Genomic DNA, 22,502 nt, shown 5'->3' with positions numbered 1-22,502 from the left:
TTTCCATTCAGAGAATCCAGTGTGAATTTGGAGATCAGAAAACTCTCCCTCAGCCCATGTCCCTCTGCAGCTACCATCCTATCTTTACTCTTCCCCTTCATAGTCAAGCCTCTTTAAAGGATTGCCCATACTCACCATCTCTACACCCTTACCTCCTATTTACTCCCTGTAGCATATATAATTAAGTTCAGCTGTGAGTAATCAAGAGGCTTAACCAGGAAACAGGTTTGTCTTTCTACCTCTTGTAAGTTCAGAGTCCTGGACCTGTTTAGCAGCTCTCAAAGAGCTAAGAGACCCAGACTCCTCCAAAATGTTGCTCTTTTATTTGTGGTGTCCCTTCCTAAAGTCATTTCATGATCCAAGTTAGTTGCTTAGGCTCCAGCCACCGTGTCTGCATCCCAACCAGCACAAAGGTGGAAGAAGCAAAGCAGAAGAGGCAAAGGAAGCATACCAGCTGCCTTTCAAGGAAGGCTCCCAGAAGCTGCCTCAGGACGCTTTCACTTACATCTCTTTGGCCAGAATTAATTCACATGACCATATTCAGTTTCCAGGGAGCCTGGGCAAAGCAGTCTTCAGTCCACATAGTCAGAAGCATAGCATAGCCAAAAGTCAGGGGCTCCATTCCCATGAAAGAAGGGGAAATGGATACTGGGGGACAACCAGCAATATTTGTCATACTCCTTGATCCTTAGCATTCTAGCTTCTGCCTCCCGCGTACCACTGACCCTGCTCCCCATAGAGTCACCAATGCTGAATGCAATGGGCATCTCTCAGTCCTCTTCCTGTGTGACTTATGACCAGCATTTGACATTTTGACCACTCCTTTTTGTATTTTTTACTTTAAGTTGGGTTTACTGAGGCAGAAGTTACATACAGTAGAATTCATCCTTTCCAGGTGTACAGGTCTGTGAGTTCAGATACATTATACAGTCGTGTAACCACCACCGTAGTCACAATACAGAACATTACCATCACCCCAAGCAGTTCCTTTGAGTCTCCTGATAGCAATCCCCTCCTCTCATCTCCAGCCCCTGGCAACCACTGACTTGATTTTTGTCCCCATGGTGTTGCTTTTTCCAGAATGTCATATAAATAGAATCAAACTGTATGTAGCCTTTTGTGTTTGGCTTCTCTCACTTTGCAAACACTTTTGAGAGTCCTCCATATTGTTGTGTGTATAGGCAGTTCCTTTTCATTGCTGAATTGTATTCCACTGTACAGAGGCACAATTTATTTATCCATTCACCAGTTGATGTATATTTACATTGTTTCCACTTTGTGTCAAATACTAACAGAACTGCTATATACATTTGTGTACAGGTCTTTGTGTGAACATATGTTTTCATTTCTTTTGGGTCAATACTAGGGTCACTCCTGTTTTGAAGCACTTCTTCTATGACACCACACTGCCTCGACTCTAGCTACCCCTTATCTGCTACATGTCTCTTAAATGTCGGTGTTCTGCTGGGTCTGTCCTCAACTCGCTGCACTTCTCACTGTGCCTACCCTCCCTGTGCAATTTCATCTACTGCTGTGGCTTTATTTACCCACTGACATGGTGCTCACTTCCAAAACTAAATCTCTAGTCCACATCACTCTCAAATTTCAAAACTGAATATCCAAAGGCCACTGTAACATCTTCACAAACACCTCAAACCTAATATGTCCGAAATTCACTCATCATTTTCACCTGTAAATCTCCTCCTAATACCCTGCCTACCTATCCTAACAACAGAGAGGGAAGTGTCCTCACAGAAACCTGGGCATTGTCTTTGATTCTTAACTGTCCTGACTTGCCGTACCCCGTCAGCCAGCAAGATTGATCCAGGCTACCTCCTGAATAGCCACAGAGCCATTCATTTCTCCCTATCCTCATGCTGTGGATAAAAAAGCCTCCCTCCTGGCTTCCTGGCCTCCTGGCCTCCAGTCACATCTTGTTCCAACCCATTCAACTGAACAGCCAGAGCAATCTTCCAAGAACACAAATCTAATCATATAATCCCCTTGCCTAAAACCTTTCAATGGGCATCTCTTAACTTTAAGATAAAGGTTAAATTGAATTGTAGGTGCATCTAAGTTCTTTGAAGTTAGTAGATTGACTATTACAATTTTAAAATGCACTAGAAAAACAAGATTTAATATATTTTATAGGGCTGGCTTAGACTTTGTTAAGAGTTACAAATACATCATTTGCTATGTTTAATTTTAGGGAAAAAATAACAGGCTTTAGAGTCAAACAGACTGATTAAAGTTCCAGCTTGGTCATTCACTAGCTTTGTGATTTTGAACCTATTACTTAACTTTAGTCTCAGGTTTCTTTACCTATAAAATGAGGACAATAATACTTATCTTTAAAGGTTAGTTTGAAAGTTAGATTCAATATGTATACATTGCCTAGCACAGTGCCTGGTACTTCGTAGATTCTCAGTAAACAGTAGCTAAGTTATCTCATCATCATCATCATTACACTGTAACTTTCCTCTGAAATCTCCAATATTTTAACAGCCATCTTTACGTATCTTCATAGTATTCCTTTGAAGAGGTGAAACCAATACAGATACAGGTACTTAGATGATCAATTTGTTTATTCTCATTGATTAAATGAGAATGTTACACTAGATAATATATTTATTTATTCATTAGAAATTTTACATATATATGCATATATATATATAATATATATAGTACAGCTTCAAAGTAGCAGGGTATGGCTAGGTGGATCCATTGATACACATTCTCTAAGAGTTTATTCATTTAAGCTCAGCTCACCAGGTACTGTCAACACACCAAATACATATTAACTGACTTGGAAGTCAATAACTTAACAGAACCAAAGTCTTCAGCCTCCTGGTCTAAAAACAGAATGACCAGCTCTGAGAAAGTATCTACCAGGATTTTTATATAGGTATAATTCATAAACTTTAGAACAGGAATTTTTAAACTGGGGATCATGGCGGGCTTTAGAAATCTGCCTGAGATTATAGGCAGAATTATGAGTTGGGGAGTGTGTGAGGGATAGAGAGTAGGGTGTCCATAACCTACACTGGGACCTCAGTGTTTCCTAATTCAAAACAAACTCTTAATATGACTACCTTAGATATAATTCTGAGCATATTTGGTTAAATGGTTTTCTGGTTTACTAGAAATAAAAACACACAATTAGAAGGTTGGAGAGAAACAGGAAAAAGTGTTACTTCAGGCAAAGTAACTTTTTACTTCAGCTAAAAGTGAGGAAGAGGGCCTCCCTGGTGGTGCAGCGGTTGAGAATCTGGCTGCCAATGCAGGGGACACGGGTTCGAGCCCTGGTCTGGGAAGATCCCACATGCCGCCGAGCAACTGGGCCCATGAGCCACAACTACTGAGCCTGCGCGTCTGGAGCCTGTGCTCCGCAACAAGAGAGGCCGCGACAGTGAGAGGCCCACGCACCGCGATGAAGAGTGGCCCCAGCTCGCCGCAACTAGAGAAGGCCCTTGCACGGAAACGAAGACCCAACACAGCCATAAATAAATAAATAAATTTAAAAAAAAAAAAAGTCTGTTAAAAAAAAAAAAAAAAGTGAGGAAGAAAAGTGTGAAAATGGGCACAAGACAACAAAACAAAAAATAACAAAAATGTCAGTTTGGAATCCTTCAGTGTAGGACAAGCAACCCTACACACCACAGTAGCTCCTGAGACCATCATAGGATAATCATATTCAGCGATTTGTGTTAAAGACTAAATGGAATTTCAAATTTTTCCATGTATATTAGGTTGTTAATTTTATATCTCGCCTAGGCTGAAATTTTAGTTACTTGGAAAGTATACTCAGTGCTCATGTTCACTTTCCTTCCTTGTCAATGTCGGATAAATGGAGATATTATTATCATTTTAAGTCTATCTGGGGAGGAAGAAAATAAAAATAAGCACAGTCACTTTGTCAAGTTCTAGGTACCATTCCAATACATTCACAAACCCAAAGCAAACCATTAGATTAATAATTAAAATATAAAAACATCAGTCTTTTAATTTGCTTGGCATTACTGGATTTCAACTGTACTCCTAGAAGTAGTATGTCCTGTGGAGCTTTACGTACTTTTTACATTTTATAACAAGGATCATTCTACCCTTTTACTTTCATGTCAATAATGTTACTATTAGAGAGATGTAGGAAAGAAAGCTATCTCTCACAGAAGCTGGGTATTTGTTCATCTGGAGCTGCTCATGTGTGTGAGGCGGGTATAATTAAACAGTTTACAGAGCTGCATTGATCTGCAGACCCCCCCACTTGGTTTACAGAGCTGGAATTAACATCATGGACTCACTATTAGCCTTCATGTCTCACTCTTCTTCCATCATTAATAAGTTCTCTCTGAAAATATGGCACTTCAAATAGCTTCTTGTGATTCTACTGATGCTGGGTAAAATTAGCCCACAGATCGGGACAGGAAGGATGGCACGCAAAGAGCTCTTTTCTTTGGTTAAACATGGGCAAAGGTAATCTCTCTTTTTCATAGTCTTCTATTGATTTCTCTCTATATTTATGAGTCTGCTCCGACAAGACACCGATAGCATTGACTTCTGAGTCATGGATGATTCTTGCAATCACAGTCTATTGATGATGGGAGGGATTCTGGGGGTTACCTAGTCCAACAGCCAACACAAACTTCTATGATTGACCTGGGATCATCTTCCTTGTTGAAACACATTTATTGTTTTCTTTTAGCTCAAAAAACTGAAAAGGCCTATTTGTTTTTTGTTTTTAGAATCCTCTCATCCACCCACAAGATGACGTATGTGTTCAGAACAGCCCATGATTATGCGTGTACAGATGTAGCGAGAAAACTTATTGCACCACTGCCAAGTCTGACCTATGATGGAAGATGAACAATGACCTCTCAGAGATAACCCAGTGCCACCATGGACTCATCAAGGGGACTTTGCCAAGGGAAAACTGCCCCTTAACCACACATGGGAGAGAAACCAATCCAATGTCACCCTGACACACTGCACACTGCTTAAGCTGAGAGCCAGAAGAGCTAGATGAGGTTCAATTGCTATAAGGCTATTAATACTAAATTTAGTATAATCTTATCAGCTCTCCTTTGCTGAATAAAGCTGGAGAAGCTAATTGGTTACTTGGTGGTATCTTTAAAGGTAGGCTTACGTATATCATCATTAAATACTTTCATCTCCTGATACAAACATTAAATGTCAACATTAAAAGTAGCACTACCTAAGATGGACCTCAAGTGTTTTTGGAATATGCTTTGAGGAGGATCATTAGAAAGATGGAAACCATCCCTCTCTTCTGAGAGCTGGAAACCTGGATTTATCTTTGAAGTAGAATGTTCTTTTGCTCTAGGAAAAATGTGAGGAGAACATTTACTGATGCAAATGCAATCAAGTACCCATTAGACTGTAAGTCCTATGGGGATAGGGATTTATTTTTCCATTTTGTTCACTCATATGTCCCCTAGAACAGTGCCTATAGCACATAGTAGGCTCTTAATAACTATTTGTTGAATTAAAATAATGAGAAAATTCCTCTTAAGCAAGACCTCAAGAAGTTGTACTTTCTTGCATGTATCTTTTGTCAGATCCAAGTCTTTACAGTTGACGGTTCCCAAAGAAATGCATCTTTCTCTAAGTATGCATTGACTGCCCTATGCCTGTATAGTATTGTTTGTTTGTGTATATATGTTGCCATCTGAGGAATCAGAGACATGACTCACACACACACACACACACACACACACGATAGGCAGGAAAGTGTGCAGATCTGTCTTCTCTTCCTTTGATGCTGGAGAAGTTTTGTAAAGGAACTAGATAATGCTCTAGGCGGTACAACTTGGTCTAGATTTCGATGATTCCCCTATGATATCAATACTCAATAAACCTAGACTTTGGGAATATGTGTGGGACCACATATTATGTTTAGTATCTTTCAGGGGTCCACAGGACAAAATTCCATCCCTGTAAGTAGGGCAGGGTTTCCAGTGAAGGAAGGAGGTAGTCCCACTCTCAGTCACCCTGGGAATGGGTCAGCCTTAGGATGGGAAATTTGACCTGCAGAGAGCAGTGTTAACAAGGGTTAGGGGAAAGATACTGTGGTAGGAACTGGGACTACCATGATGCATGAGACATGGTGTCTGCCCCTTAAAGAGCTCACGGTTTCATGGAGGAAAGGCATATATATAATCAAAATTGAAATACAGTGTTTTAAGTGTGATTACAGAGGTGAGGCGTAGTAGAGAAATCGGAAAATCTTGCTGGAGAAGTTGATGCTTGGGCTATGTCTTTAAGGATGAAAAACATTTAACCAGAAGTGTGCATGTGTGCACAAGTTTGTGCGTATCTTGGTGTGTCTGTGTGTCCGAAGAGGTAGGGAAAAGTAGTGAGAAGGTGTTCCAGAAAGAGGAACCAGCAAAATCAAAGACAAAGAAACAGGAATCAGCAGGGTGATGTCTACATATTTCTGGCATTTGCTGGAGTAGGAGGCAAAGAGAAGGACCACAATATCACTCCACTCCAGAGGCCCCATTTACATACAACGCGGTATAATGGTGCCCCCTGGAGTTGTGGTCCTGAAGGAGGTGGTTAAAAGTTGAGGCTGGAGAAGGTCACTAGAGGACTTTGCCTGCAGAAGCTTAACTAAGGGACAGGATGACGTTGGCAAACACAACGTCCCTTCTTACCTCCAAATCACAAGCAGAGCACTGTAACTGGAGACACTCAGGGTCTCTTAGTTTAGGATGGACAGCTAGTTAGAAGCCTGCTGCCACAGTTCAGACAAGAGATGATAAGGTCTTAAATTAGGGCAGCCATAGTTGGCATGGAAAGGAAAGAGAGTCAAGAAATACGCCAGGACACAGAATGTGTGGGTAAGAGAAAGGCACCAAGCCTCATTCTCACGGCTCGAATGACTCACTGAAAGATAAGACCAACTGAGACAGAGCATTCAAGAGCAGCCTAGAGGTGCCACCAGGGGATTCTGACCTCAACAAACGAGCGGCTGATCCTCATTTCCCTCTGGGCTGGGACCACCGTGTACTTTGTTGTGTGACCTATGAAACACATTAAGCTGCTCCCAGGAGAGCTATGCAGAGAGGTCAGGAGAGAAGTAATATCTGAGGAACCAATGGAATTTAATTCTCTGCCAATCTGAATTGCTGTGAAAGTACAGTATCAGAAGACTCAGGGGAAAAATAAGTGATACAACCGATTATTCAAACGTTGTATTTTTGGTTATATGTTAATCTAAAGAACTAGGTAAGATACTCCCAATAAGAAATCATTTGATTTTCAGAGAGCAAACTTTCCATCATTAGAAAGACCAGTAAGTTAGTCCAGGCATCCTCCTAGCTACCAGTCGCCATTTGTCCCCTGTTAAATCTCCATTCGCAGATAGTTTTTAAATGTTCTCCTTTGAACCAAGTGAACTGCACCAACCTTTCCCTCCCATCACCTTTGTCAGTTACACTCACTGACACGCCTCAAACCTCTGTAGGCCGGTTATCATCCTCATATCATGTGAATGTCTTATGCAAACCCTTTCATCATAGTTTCTTGACCTCCTCAAACCCAACAAATTTACTTCCACTCCACTCAAGGCAGCTACACCCAGATTTCACATTGAAAAGCCAAACACGAACGTAGCCTATTTTTAAAGAAAAGGTAAGTAACAGTCTTGTTTTACTTTCTCGGATTTCCAGAATCCACATTCTTCCATATCCACTTGTTTCCCCTCTACTCCTACAAACATACTGCACCATGAAAATAGCAGGGGGTACTGCTGGGTTGAGATCCAAACCTCAGGAAAGAGAAAGTGCAGTGGCACCTCCACGCTCTTCTGGCTGTCTCTCTCCCAGCCACGCTGGAGGTGTGAGCAGTCCCTGGGGGCACAGATTTGGTGAGCAGAAGCTGAGGAAAAGTATGGGACCAGAGCAGTTTCTCTTCTTGCTTCCCAGACCTACTATTCTTGGTCCTGGACCTCTCAGACTGTTTAGGAAAAATGGAAGTACACCCTGGCCTCTTTCTAATGAGTGAGAGAGAATGCTTCCACTTACATCTCCAATGTTTGCCCAATGAGTATGACACCAATGAAATGCCGACCTGGGCAGTGAACCTGAGTCAGTGAGAAGGTCCAAGTCTGGGTCAGGCTAAGATTTGTGGCCTGCAGGGAGTCAGTGTCTCAGTTAACCATTTGAAATAGGGTAATCTTTTTTTTTTTACAGCCCTCTCCACTCCTTTTCTATCTTCTGTGCCATCTTATCTAAGATGCTAGCCAAGGATAGTTTCAGGTGAGTTTTTCAACTCAGCTCACAAAAGAGTAGGCATGTATTTTAAATGAGTAAAGAGGGCCGGGTAGAGAGACAATAGGGAACCGTGGGGACCATACTCCACCTGGAAGTGGTACCCTCTACTCAGCCCCAGCCAACTACCACCATGTAGGAATATAGGTCTGGTGTGTCTAGATCTTCTCAATTTTCTCAAGGGAAACAAACAAACACAAAATCTTTATTTTTGTATAAAATCTCCCCCAAGAAAGTGGTGAATGACTACTAAAAATTTTTAAATAATCCTATGGCTCAGAGGGCCATATTTGGCCCTTTCCAACCCCTGGTTTAAGGGATCAGCTGCGATGAGTTTGAATTTCACAAACCACATGGATATTTCACAGTTTCCCTGTAGAGTCACACACTTGGCTACATGGCTATCTAGGAATCAATGGGCAGCAGGGGAGGCCTCTGGACTTCTGTGAAAGATGTTGGTTGTTATGAAGGAGGAGAGGTCAGGGCATACATAAGTTTTCTTGAGGGAGTTATGGGTTTCAGGACAAGTCAGAACAAGCCACTTAATGCAGATAAGTGACAGGAGGGGAGTAAGAATACTTCTTACCAAACTCATAGGTGGCAGCAGTCCTTGAATGTCCCACCCATCCCCATCCTCCACTCCTTGCACGGAGATGACTGGCTCGAAGCCCACTCTCTTTGGACTGTATGTACCTCCGACGTACAAGACGGCAGCCAGAAGCCCATATGTCCCAAGTGTCAGACCCTCTGCCTAGGGTGGCATTTCTGCCTCCCAAGTTGTCCTTGAGGCCTCTTTGACTTACTCCCCGTTCTCCAGGCTCCCTGCCTTGACTCATGGTTCCAGTTAACGTTACAGATAACTTTTCCCCTGGCATTCTCTTTAACTTGACCTACAGCCCTCTGTGCCAGCATCTTAAGCAACTTACAAAGAAGAACTTGAGCTAAGTGTGTTTGTCTCCAACAACACAAATAACTTCCTCCCTTTTAATCTTCCATATTCATAAGCATCATTTCCACAGCTCTCCAACACCAAAACATTAGAAAGTGTTTAAGTTAAAACAAAAATAGTGACCAGGGGAGAGGCTGGATCTGAAAAGTGAAATTGATCTCAAGAACCTCAGAACCTCTCCCAGCCTCACAATCCTCCCACAGAGATTCCTATTTCCATGGAGGGCACTTAAGGACAAAAAATATTTTAAAGTTCCTTTCCTCATCAAATGAATCTCTGATGCTCGGATTTCAGACACTGTGACTGGTCTTGGGAAAAATATTTGGGTGCCGGGTAGTCTTTCAAATAATACTGATTTTTGAATGAATATTAAAGTTCCAGTATAAAGGAACAGATGGACCAGATCAAATACAACATTGTGCAAATCACAGGATTCTCCCATCCAAATAAAATGCTAACAACCAATGCTTTTTAGAATACTTCTGGGCTTGGACTTCCTGTGCTACAAAGCAAAAATGTTCTAGAATATGTCTTGCTTCTGTGCCATGTGTCTTTCAATTTCCTTATGAAAACGAAAGAGGCCTGTGCCCCCATCAGCCCCACAGGAGCCAGGTCAAGCACCAAACCAAGTGCAGACTGCCAATCTTAAGAGGGGTGAGGGGAGGACACAGACTCGGGGGCAATCTGAGGTCAGAACCAGCAAACTTGAGGAGTGGCAAGGTGAGGATACCAAGAAACCCAAGAAAAAATGCGTAATCTTATGAGTGGCTGGATCTGAGTACAAGGAAGTAGACATGGTTAGATGGAGGGACAAGCAAGTCTCAGGGGTCCTCCTGTAAGCATTTCACATGGTGAGACCACAGGAGGAGTTTTCAGGTGTGGACTGTGTTGCTATTATTAGAGTTAAGTGTAAAGAGTAAGCGCTTTTGGGGCTTCCCTGGTGGCGCAGTGGTTAGGAATCCGCCTGCCAATGCAGGGGACACAGGTTCAAGCCCTGGTCCGGGAAGATCCCACATGCCGCGGAGCAACTAAGCCCGTGCGCCACAACTACTGAGCCTGCGCTCTAGAGCCCGCGAGCCACAACTACTGAGCCCACATGCCACAACTACTGAGCCCGCGTGCCACAACTACTGAAGGCCGTGCACCTAGAGCCTGTGCTCCGCAATGAGAGAAGCCACCGCAATGAGAAGCCCGCGCACCGCAACGAAGAGTAGCCCCTGCTCGCTGCAACTACAGAAAAGCCCACGCGCAGCAACGAAGACCCAAAGCAGTCAAAAATAAATAAATAAATAAATAAATTTTAAAAATTAAAAAAAAAAAGAGTAAGCGCTTCTGAAAATTTGGACAGTTTTGGTTTTAACACACCTATGGCCCATTCTGCCTTGCCAGAATCCTGGAGCCCATAGGGACAATGGTTACTTGTTGGCATATCACATATTTGGGGCATTTTCTTTAGTTTTGACTTTAATCTTAATAACTAAGGTTTTCTTCAGTTGTTGAAGTGCCTCTAATAAGTCATCAGCTTTTTTTCTTTTATTTTGACACCATATCAAAATCTCAACCGATAAAGATGTGGTATATATTGATACATACAATGGAATATTAGCCGCAAAAAAAGAAAGAAATCTTGCCATTTGCAGCAACATGGATGGACTTAGAGAATATCATTCCAAGGGAAGTAAGTCAGAGGAGAAAGACAAATATTATACGATATAACTTATATGTGGAATCTAAAAAAAAAATACAAATGAATCTACTTACAAAACAGAAAGAGACACACAGACATAGAAAACAAACTTATGGTTACCAAAGGGGAAAGGTACGAGGGATAAATTAGGAGTATAGGATTAACAGATATACACCACTATGTATAAAATAGAGAAGCAACAAGGATTTACTATATAGCACAAGGAACAATATTCAATATCTTGTAATAACCTACTATGGAAAATAATCTGAAAATATTTATATATGTATAAATATATATATAACTGAATCACTTTGCTGTACACTTGAAACTAATACAATATTGTAAATCAACTATACTTCAAAAAAAATCTCAACCAACCCTGAAGACATAGCCACTATTGGCAGAGATGTTAATTCTCGAGCCTCTAATAGGTGGCTATCTGAATAGAATGAGTTACAGGTAACTATATATATAATAAAATATTTTAAAATTATAGTATTGATATATCAGAACAAGGTACACAAGGTTGTTTTCAATATATGAGGCTTTATCAAGTAATACCATATTAGGATTACCATCAGGGTTGAATACAAGGCAGGTCAAAAATGAAGATGGTGGCACAGACTGGAGATTGGTCACTTACAGGAAGACTGAACAAATAAGGAGATGCATGTGGATAATAGGAGCCAAGTTTCTCAGTGTCAGAGAATGAAGTAATAAATATAGAAAGGAAAAAAAACAGAATAAAATCTGTGGTGTTGGACTGAAATTAGAGGTATTGGTGCTACCTCATGGTTTTCAATTTACATATAGTTATATGTAGAGATAAATATAGATACAAATGTGTGCACATGTAATATATACACACAAACATATACTCCCTACCTCCACCCACTGTGTGGGAGCAGTGACACCCAAATAAAAATGAGGACATCTAGTCCTCAGGTCTGGGTTTCTAGATGTCATTCTCCACTAAAAGGGACCAGTGCTTCTTGGAGAAATGTCTTGTTCTAGAACTGGGACTGGAAAAGTACAAGATGAGCCTGAAACAACTTATGGCAGAAAGCAAAGAAGTACTCAAAGAACGATGGAACATATTGAAAGGACTCAGGCACCAACCTGAACTGATTTGGTCTCAGGGGCCATGTTGGGGGCAACAGAAATAATGATAGAAACAGATTATAACCCACTGAATAAAAGAGAAATCCATGAGTCAATAGTGGTGGAAAGAAAAGAGGGAGGAAAAGAGAGAGAAAGCAGCTTAGTTGAATGACAAATGGGCAATTGAGAAGAGAACGTTATAGAAGAGAAGCCTGAAAGACACCACTTCAACCAAGTGATCAAAGTAAACATCCCCAGTAATGGGACAAAATGACACCCTTCTCCACCTGATAGGATGCTGTGAGAAGAGCAAGCATCGCTTCTGTGCTATTCCTGCCAAAGATGCATAACCTGTGTTAGTCATAAGGAAGCATCAGGCCAATTCAGATTGAGGGACACTCTATGAAGTAAATGACCTATAATCTTCCAAGGTGTCAAGGTCATGAAAGTCAAGGGAAGAGTGAAGAACTGTTCCAGACAAAAGAGACATGACAACCAAATGCAACTCTTGATTCCGAACTGGGTCTTTTTCCTACACAGGATATTATTAGAAAGCTTGAGTGTGGTCTGAGGATTGTACAGTAATAACATAACAAAGTTAACTTCCCAATTTTGATAGTTGTATTGTGGTTTTATGGAAGAATGGCCTTGTAGGAAATATCATACACATTAGACAGTGATAGGACATCGGGTTTGCAAATTACTCTCAAATAGCTCAGGAAATAAGAGGTCTTGGCAGTATTTCCAACTTTTTTGTGAGTTTATGATTGTTTCATCTGTTAAATATATAAGACTATGCATAAAATATATAAAGTTTGCCATGTTAATAAACTGTAACAATCCCCTTGATAAACAGACAAAATATATCCATCATCTTGTATACAGATATTTATTTTTTAATAATTATACCAGTATAATCTCAGGATTTTTAGTAATTGCTGTCTTTAACCAGAGCAATCAAGTTTTTTCTCTAGACACAGAAAACCTGAAGCAGAAAATCAAGAACTATATAGCTATTTTTGTCCACAGGTCTCTTTCTATAAAGAAATTACCTTTTATAATTTAATTCAGTTGAACACATGATTTTGTGATTTTGTAACCTTTTTTAAAATTTTTACTGAAATATAGTTGATTTACAATATTGTGTTAGTTTCAGGTGTGCAGTAAAGTGATTCATTTATATATATATATATATATAATTTTTTTACATTCTCTTCCACGTAGGTTATTAAAAGATATTGAGTATAGTTCCCTTGATTTTGTAATCTTAAACAAAGTGATTTTAGGTAATCTAACCAGCTAAACTAAGAGAGAATTTAGGAAATTCAAATTAATTAGGCTTTCCATGAAAAAAAATCTATCCAAGACTGGCATAGAGGGAAGAGATAAAATTGTTTTTAAACAAATTTATTAAGTCAGTTTAATTTTCAGAGTCATCTTGATTATGAATATTTCAAAAAGCTGTTTTCCATACCTTTACATTATGATATGTTAAAATCTCCAACATGTTTTAAAGCAAATTTTTCCATTTGATTTTCTAACCTAGTATCCAAGGCTGTAAATGAATATCACACTTAAGCCTTTTTTTCCCTAGGTTACAGCTTTAGCAAAAAAAATTTATTATATAGTCAACATATTTAAATCATATTTAGAATTTTTAGTTTCTCTTATTTTATATTTATATAAGCACTTAATATATTGTAATTTTTATAGAAGTTAATCAGAAAAGGTATTTGCTCCTGATGGAGCAAAATCTAATGATTTTGAGATCTTATAATCTAACTTATCAACTCTCTCTAGAGGTAGACAAAGTATCTCTGTTTGCTCAAAAACTATTTCATATTTATAAACCGGGAATTTTTATCAACTCTTATACAAGTTAGAGGAGTTTAAGAATTTAAGGTAAAAATATAGGCACTAATATTTATTAAGGATATTGATCAGTTGAAGAATAAAAACATGTAATTAATCACCATTTGTTCCTCTTGGGAAACACAGTGTTGAAAATCTGTGTAATTTTGTGATTTTTCCCTCTGAATTTACCAAAATAGTTTCTCTTTTTTCTAGGTCCATTATTTTTTCTTTTCTTTTTTTTAAACAATAGTGATAATCTCCTTTCTTTAGCCTTATTTTATAAATCCTCAAGAAAGTAATTTTGGCATTATTCAGTTGTTAAGAATAACAAAAGCAGACAGTTGAATACTAAGGATTCAGCTTCCTTTTAATTTTGGTGCAGGAATTTTAACTTAGCAGATACTGGCACAATTGGGACCACAATAAATGCACATGAAAAATTACCAGAATTCTGAAAGAAGAAAAAAGGCTCTGAGCTTGAGGGTCAGAGGAAGCCAAATTGACACAAACCGAAATACATAAACAGAGAGAATCTAGGAAGAAAAACACCAAAAACTTTTCAACCTTGCATTCAAGTGCCAGCAACAATCAGAATCCTCAGGCATACAACCAAAAAAAGGTCACAGAAATCAGATTACAGATTCTTATCAACTGCCACTTGACAGAAATCACTTAATGGCCAGGCCACAGAATTAAAACCCAGATGCCACCACTGTTGTCACCAGGGTAGATTCAACCCACCCTGTTCAACTAGAGCAAGAACCAGAAGCAGAAACAAATGTGACCAAGAATCAGTTTAGTGTGTGAGAGCCAGAGAGCCCAATCGCCACATAAGCATTATGACAGGAGCCAAGAGAAGATAAGCCAAGGACCCAAGGGGTCCAGGACCAGAAAAGATCCAGGTTCGCTTTAATCTACACATTCACAGTGGAGCCTTCAGAATAAGAGTCAAACAAGAACTCAAAGACATAGGTAAAATTATTAGCATACTATTTAATCATGCACAAGGGAGAACAACAATACATTAATTTCCTCTAAAAATAAAATAAAATAATACAAAATAAAATGACTTAAATATGAGAAAGAGAACTAGAGGAGACAAAAAAAACCAAGCCACTTTGATTTCTTGCTTCGGTAAAACGCTGATCAGCCAGCAGCCAGCAAAAACGCCTGTCAGGGGATTTTTGCCCTCAGGCAGCCAAATGGGTCATCAAAGGAAGCCATTTCAGCTTTTTGTTTATTCTGCAGAAGACCTGGGGGGTTAACGTGGACACAGACAAAACAGGCAGTCTCTGCATTATGTCCTGCAGCGTATCCTCTGCCAGCACCTCCAACTCTAGGTCTGCACCATTTTCTTATTCGAATTGTTCACTGATAATCGAAAAGGTAAATTAAAAGAAGTCAAAGCAATTCAGATTTCAAATGAAATTGAAGAAAAAAAAAAAGCATCTCCACTACTGTAGGTGCAGGAAGACTTGATTGGTCTTGCTTACCCCATCAAGACTCTGCCTCACCACCCACTACTTCACCTTGTTCTCCACGGTTAACAATCTTGCCATCCTGTTGTTTTTCTTCCAAGCACACAAGGTGTGCTTGTGGTGGCTACTGTTCAAGTGACCAACTTGCTCTGGGTTTCCTGGGACTTTCTGATTTAGCACTGAAAGTCCTGCATCCAGAGAAGCCCCTCAGTTCCAGGCACAGTGGGACAGTTGGTCACCTCAGTACTTTCCCCTTGAATTGTAAGAATTAGGTCCACACTGTAAGGGTAGTAAGATCCAAGAAAGCTGCACTTTGAAGAGGTTTCTGGAAGCATCTTGCATTTTCTATCCTTTTAAATTGTGGCAAAACATACATAACATAAAATTTACCATTTTAACCATTCTCAGGTGTACAGTTCTGCGGCATTAAGTACATTCACATTGCTGTGCAACCATCCATCTCCAGAACTTTTTTATCCTCCCCAACTGAAACTCCGTACCCATTAAACACTAACTTCCCTTTCTCCTCCCCCAGCCCTTGGCAACAAGCATCCTATTTTCTGTCTATGAATTTGACTACTCTAGGTACCTCATATAAATGGGATCACATAATATTTGTCCTTTTGTGCTTTTGGTAATTTCTTAAATTATAAATTGAATTTTACCGATTTTCAATTATAATAGCTAAAATAACCAGCTGTTGACCAAGCGCTACTAGCAGATGAAATCAATATCCAACTTTTTTTTGGCCCTCTACTCACCTTTAAAAATTTATTTAGTGAATGAATGAATGAATGAATGGTTTCCCTACCTCTGCCTCAAAACTTGGGCAGGCCCCAGGACTTTTGCTGGTCACTCTTAAGGAATAAGCAGTAGGTCACTTTCAGTAACAAACAAAAATTTCAACTCCAAAATCAGGGCACATTTGATGTCTTATCAGAAATCCTGCCATTTTCTTACTCATTTGGGGGGTGCTTTGTGTTTGTATGTTGATCCCCACTCGGCCTCTTGCTAAGAGGGAAACCCCTTGTAGCATGCACACATTGAGGAAAGAAGAAAGCGAACAGTCCGTCATCTCAAATCATTAGCAAATCTAACCTGAAAGACACTGAGCAAAGGCATTTGATGGGAGGCCAATTGGAGTCCATCTACCTCCATACCTAGCCTCTTCCTTTAACTTTAAAATACCCGAGACTTTGGACCTGAAAGCTGGAATTTCCCTGCACTTATTACATACTGTTCTTTAATTTTTATACCAAAAAATTATAGGTTCACTGTTAACAGGTAGAATACTACACAGATATAAAAAATTAAGTTAATAATTTCCCACACCAATCTCATCTCCAATTCCCCAAAGGGGGAAAAAATATTAACAGGGTAGAGTCTATCTTCACCTCTTTCTCCTCATAAAAATATTGCAGCACAATAGTTCATAAAAATCATTAAAATTTTGCATCATAAAAATATTACATATCTATGTACATATAGATGGATGTTATATTATAGTAATTATATTATATTCTTATCTTGTATCTTGCTCTTTTTTCCTTAAGCAGATCAGAGACTTCCCCCTCTGAGTCTTTGTAATTCCAAACTTCGGTTTGTTTTCCTCAAGAGAGAACAACAGTGGCTACTCAGGGTGTGATTTAAAGGCATAAATATAGAGGAGACGTTGTCTGGTTGTCCCAAGCTGGCTTTGTCTAGCTGTGAAAGGCTGCTGACTTTCATTCATAAAGCATAGGTGACTACGTTCTTGAATCAAAGAAAAGAAAGGATATGAATGAATGCTCCTTCGATGGAGTAGATGAATGACCGAATTAAGTAGCCAGTTGGTTTAATTACAGCTTTCAGTTTTCCCTCAGTTAATAAGCATTGAAACCATTCCACCTCTGGTCAAAAATAACAAGTAGGTGGTATTGTGTTTATGATTATATATCTGAAATCTATGAAGGGAAAAACAAATAGTAAATTCATTCTCTGGATTTTTCTTCTTATGGTTTACATGTGATCTACCTATTTTGCTAAAGTCTCACCGTTTCTAAACGGTGCTTTTTAGACCTTCAGCATCTGTAATGTGAGGAATGCTAAGTGCAAATGCAGATTCCTAGGCCGTGTTTTGACCGCCCCTGGATCAAAATATCTGCAAATAGAATTTGTATTAAAAAAAATTTCCGCAGGTGATTCTAGCATACACTAACTTGTTTGAAAACTACCCCTAGGCCTCACCACAGGCTCAGAGATTTGCTGATCTCATCTTTTAAAAGACTCTAATCATCTTCTCTAGACTTCAGATACCTAGCATCCCCCCACCTCCTCGCCTTTCCTGTCCACCACCCCCAAGCACGTTACGAAAACAGGCAGCTTGCATACTCTTGGGTCCAGCTCAATGCAGGCAGGCTCTGAATAGCCCCTGGGTCCCCAGAAGAACATGAAGAAGGAGCTGCTGATTTGGTTGGGCCTAAGAATTGCCCTTGACTCTTTGTGTTCAGACCTAGGAAATAGTAGTTCTGAGTCTGCTGAGACCCTAACAAGCATTAGAGGTAAAACATTTTCTATCTCTAGGAGAGGCTAGAGCAGCATGCAAACACCTTTGTGGATGCTAAGAAGAAAGCCAAGAAGGGAAAGAAGAGCGAGGATTAATAAAGGTAGTGACTGCCTTTTGCATCTTGTCATTCTCAATACCAACAGTCAATGACAGTTCTCGAATGAGTATAGGTCAACATGTGAATGAGTGATTGGGTGAATTTGTTTCATACTTTTTGGTGACCGAAAACAACAATAGCAACCACAATTTCCTAATCCCTGAGATTGTTGCCCACTTGAAAAAGACACGTGGGTGCTTCATATTGGTCTTCAGTCAGAATGTCATCTGTAACTTTTAGTAATGTCTACAAGGACCACTGGTGGGAACCGATTCAATAGGCTTTAAAACTCCAGAGAGTAAAGCATGGAATTCCCTGGAAATGCTTTGTCATGAAGACACTGCTAGGAAGCAACTCTGGAGCTGTGTGGGTGCCTAATTCAGAGCCTCATAAACATAAAAGAGAAATAGTAAAACTGAGAAAAGCCAAGGTCAGAAAGCTGCCTTGAGCCAACACATTACTGCCCACCTGCTAAGTTCTAGGCTATTCTGCCCAACCTCAAGGACTCCGAGCTCTTTCCAGGTTCTAATTTGACCAGGCATTTATTAGGTTATAATAAAAGGAGGAATGAAAGAAAACAGATTCTTTGGAGAGAATGGAAAACAATATTTCATGGGAAAAATGAGAAAATTAGCCAGAATAAAGACATAATTTGCCACCAAGACATCATAGTTTCTTCAAAGACATAATTCACCTGCTGAACCTATCCACAAATATTTTTGAAACTCAGAAACATGCAGCACATTCCCTATAAGAGGATATTACTGTGACTCGCTCAACCAGGGACCCTGTCCTGCTAGTGGACTGACACTATGATAGCTCCCAGTGTTCACCTCCTGGTATTCACACTCTGTGTAATCCCCTCCCCTTGAGAGTGAGAAGGCCAACAGAATACAGCAGAAGTGATGGGATGTCACCTCCATAATTATGTTGTAATCTCTGTCTTGCTAGATTTTCCATATTGCTTTCTCAGCTTGCATACTTTGATGAAAAAAGTGGCCACGCTGGAGAGGTCCACATGGCAAAGATTGGAGAGCAATCTCCAGCCAATAGCTAGGAAGGATCTGCAACCCTCAGTCAAACAGTCCTCTGGGAACTGAATTCTGCCAACAACCTGGATGAGCTTAGAAGTGGATCCTTCCCAGCTGAGCTTTCATATGAGACCACAGCTTCAGCTGGCAACTTTATTTCAGTCTTGTGAGGAACCCTAAAACAAAGGAATCAGCTAAGCTATGCCAAACTCTTGACCACAGAAACTGTGAGTTAATAAATGTATATCATTTTAAGCCACTAAATTTGGGGTAATTTGTTACACAGCAATAGATAACTAATGCAATCCTGATCCAAGCTGAGATATCGAGGAAAGAGTGTTTGGTTTTCACAGTTCTGAACAATTACTCTTGCTGCCCTTGCCTTGCTGGAGTCTGTGAAATAAGACACACTCTTCCAAGCTGCCTGTATCCAGCACATATATTACAACCTCTGCAGCCAGGGGGGTAGGGGGGTGGGGGAGGGGGCGTGGTCTGAGAGGTGCCAAATGGGGAAGTCATTTAGTCCATGAAAAGATACTTACTGATTTGTTAAAACAGAAACTGGTATTAGCTTGTGTTCTAAAAAGCTTTTAAATCTCAGAGAAGAGGATGATAAATTGAGTGCTATGTCCACATTTTCAGTCAAAGGCTTTAGTTATAAGTAATTCCACATGCTGTAACCATCAGCAGTATGCAAGGAGGTCGCCATATGAAATAAACCTTCATTTGTCTGAAGCCAGAATTTACATTTTCTTTAAGATGAGATTCACATCAACACACACGCACGCACACGTGCGCATGCGCGCGACTGTTTTTGTGGGAGGATGGACTAACTGAACTCACTTTTCAATTGCATCAGCTTCTTTTTTAATGTAGTGATGAATGGATTCAATTAGATGAAAACCATACTTGTGTTGACATATCAGGAGTGTTATTTCTTCCCACAGATTTCATCATGCACAATGACTAAAGGCACTGCCTTTCTCTGCTGTCTTTCCAGGTTACACTTATAGGCAGCTCTCTTACCAGAAGAGTGTAGATGATTCTTAATGTGACACTGGCATAAAGGAAAAGAGAAATCCTCTGAGACACTGGTCAAGAGACAACAGGTTCTCTATTCTCTTTTTACTCTTCAGGTCTCCCTGGACTCAGCTGACCAATAGAGTATAAGACCTGAGTCACACAGGGCTTCTCTTTGTTAAATTTGTATATACCCTCAATGCAAAGTTCGGGGGTCTACAAGGCCATCTTTACCTCTGTTATCAACTGCAAGTTAGAGAGCCCCCAAGATCACCCTCGAGTTTGATAATTTGCTAGAAGGACTCATAAAACCCACTGAAAGCTGCTATACTCACAGTTACAGTTTATGACAGCACAGGGACACAGATTAAAAGGAGCTAAGGGAAGAGGTACATAGAGAAGGGTCCAGGAGAGTCCCAAGCATGGGACCTCTAGCACGGGACACTAGTGGAGTTATGCAGACACTGTTTATTTCTCACAGGTACAATGTGTGACAATATGCATGAGCTACTGCCCACCAGACAAGCTCACATGAACCTTGGTGTCTAGAGGTTTTATTGGGGCTCAGTCACATAGATATGGCTGACTGCTCATGTGGACAACCTTATTCTCCAGAGGTCAAGTTCACGCCTCATGACCCAAGGACCCCTACTATAAATCACACTGCTAGCATAGACTATCTGGCATGGCCAAACGTCCCCAAGTTAAACAAATCAGGCAGGACATTCCAAGGTCTTAGAGGTTACCTCCCAGAAGCCAAGGGCAAAGGGCAGGCCTCTCTGGGGGAAAGGTTAATCCTTTACTGCATACCATACCAAAGCCTATGCAGACTTTCCTGTTCCACTTGGCAGAATTTCCCTGCAACAGCTCTCCGAACTTACACCTCCCCTAATCTCTTCCGTCCTCAAGAACGGCACCAACAACCACCCAGGTGATCAAGCCACTACCACCCTAATCCATGGAGTGTTTCTGGTGAGCGCAGCCGGGTAGGTGAGGGTAGCGCGGGCCGGGGACTGCCGGGTGCCGCCGGGATGCTGAACCCCGGCCCTCCTCCCCCGAGTAGGACCCCAAGCGAGCCCCGCCCGACCCCTGAGCCTCCAGCCATGGCTCCTCTGCTCGCGAAGTATGCTTACCTGCAGAGCCTGGCCAAGAAGATCTGCTCCCGGCCCAGGCCCGAGCCACAGAAGCGCAAGTCGGCTGGCAAAACTCAAGTCTTAGAAGCTGCCGGACTCTTAAAAAAGGAGAGGAAGAAAGCACTGAAGAAATCCCAGGAGCGGGAGGAAAAGGCTGCAGAGGCCAAGGCCCGGGCCCCCGCGGAGAAGTCTCAGGTCCGGAAGCCGGTGGCAGCCGAGGAGGAGGAGGCCTCCAGCTCCACCGGGGCCCCTGCGGACGGCCTGGACAAACAGCCTCTTTACTTGCCTTGGACGTTCTGCGGCAGCGCCCGCCTGAAAAGATACCGGAGGCGCGGGGCCAGGGCAGCGCCAAGGAGCTGTCTCCCGCCGTTTTGGAGAAAAGACGTCGGAGGAAGCGGCGGAAGCAGGAGCGCGCGCGACCGGAAGGAGAAGCAGCAGCGGGAGCTGAGGGCAAAGCGGAAGGCGCCCAGGGCCCCCGAGGCGCGGAGGACGCTGAGCGGGCCCTGAGGCGCCCCGCGAGGAGGCGCAGGGCCGGCCGGGGCTGCTCTTCAACAAGGTAGAGGCGACCGAAGAGAAGCCTTCCCGCAAGGCGCAGCGCAGGAAGGAGAAGAGGCAGAAACGGAAGAGCAACCTGACGCCGCTAACAGGCAGGACCTAGGCAGCCGCTGAAGCGCCTGCGGGCCCGGCAGGAGGAGCTGCGGGCCGCGGGCGCGGGCCAGGCCCGGGAGCTCGAGGCAAAGATGCAGTGGACGAACCTGCTGGACAAGGCCGAGGGCGTGAAGATCCGCAACGACGAGCACCTGCTGCAGGAGGCCCCGAAGCGCAAGAAGAGGGGGGCGCAGCGCCAGCGCGCATGCGAGAAGCGCACGGCGCGTGTGGCGGAGAAGACGCAACGGCTGCGGGACCCGTGGCGGCAGAACCCGCGCGAGAACAAGGCGGCCAAGGCTGAGCGGCGCCTGGAGAAGACCCGCAAGAGGGGCCGCATCCTGCCCCAGGACCTGGAGCCGACCGGCCTGGCCTGAGGGCCCGACCCCGACCCCGACCCCGGCAGGCTCAGGCTCCCAGCGGAAATCGGACGCTGCCCCGCTGCCCTCACCGACTTTTCGGGGCTTAGGCCGCACGTGCAGAAGAGCCTTCAGATCCGGGGAAGGGGTGACCCAGATCCGGGATCCAGCCTCCTCTGGTGAGGCCAGAACGCTCCCTGAAAATTCCGGGGTGGGGGACGAGGGAGTGGTGAGGAGGCAGTGGGCATGGGGAGGGGGTGGGTCTTCACTGACCTCCTCCTCCTCTCCCAAGTTCACAGGAGCAGGAAG

General features: G+C 42.1%; 1 protein-coding gene and 1 pseudogene across 1 annotated transcript in view; one reads left to right on the top strand and one right to left on the bottom strand.

Annotated features, from left to right (window-relative positions):
• PALM2AKAP2 (PALM2 and AKAP2 fusion) overlaps positions 1-21,247 on the bottom strand; it is a 502,216-nt gene extending 480,969 nt beyond the window's left edge. The window contains exon 1 of the mRNA XM_036854498.1: positions 21,190-21,247. The gene's annotated coding sequence lies outside the window, so the exon portion shown is untranslated. The remainder of the gene's footprint in view (positions 1-21,189) is intronic.
• Positions 21,160-22,211, top strand: LOC118896564 (annotated as a pseudogene).
• The last annotated feature ends 291 nt before the right edge of the window (positions 22,212-22,502 follow it).

Source organism: Balaenoptera musculus, chromosome 6 (genome assembly GCF_009873245.2).
Source record: "Balaenoptera musculus isolate JJ_BM4_2016_0621 chromosome 6, mBalMus1.pri.v3, whole genome shotgun sequence".
Taxonomy (NCBI): domain Eukaryota; kingdom Metazoa; phylum Chordata; class Mammalia; order Artiodactyla; family Balaenopteridae; genus Balaenoptera; species Balaenoptera musculus.
This window is presented reverse-complemented; position numbering and strand designations above follow the sequence as displayed.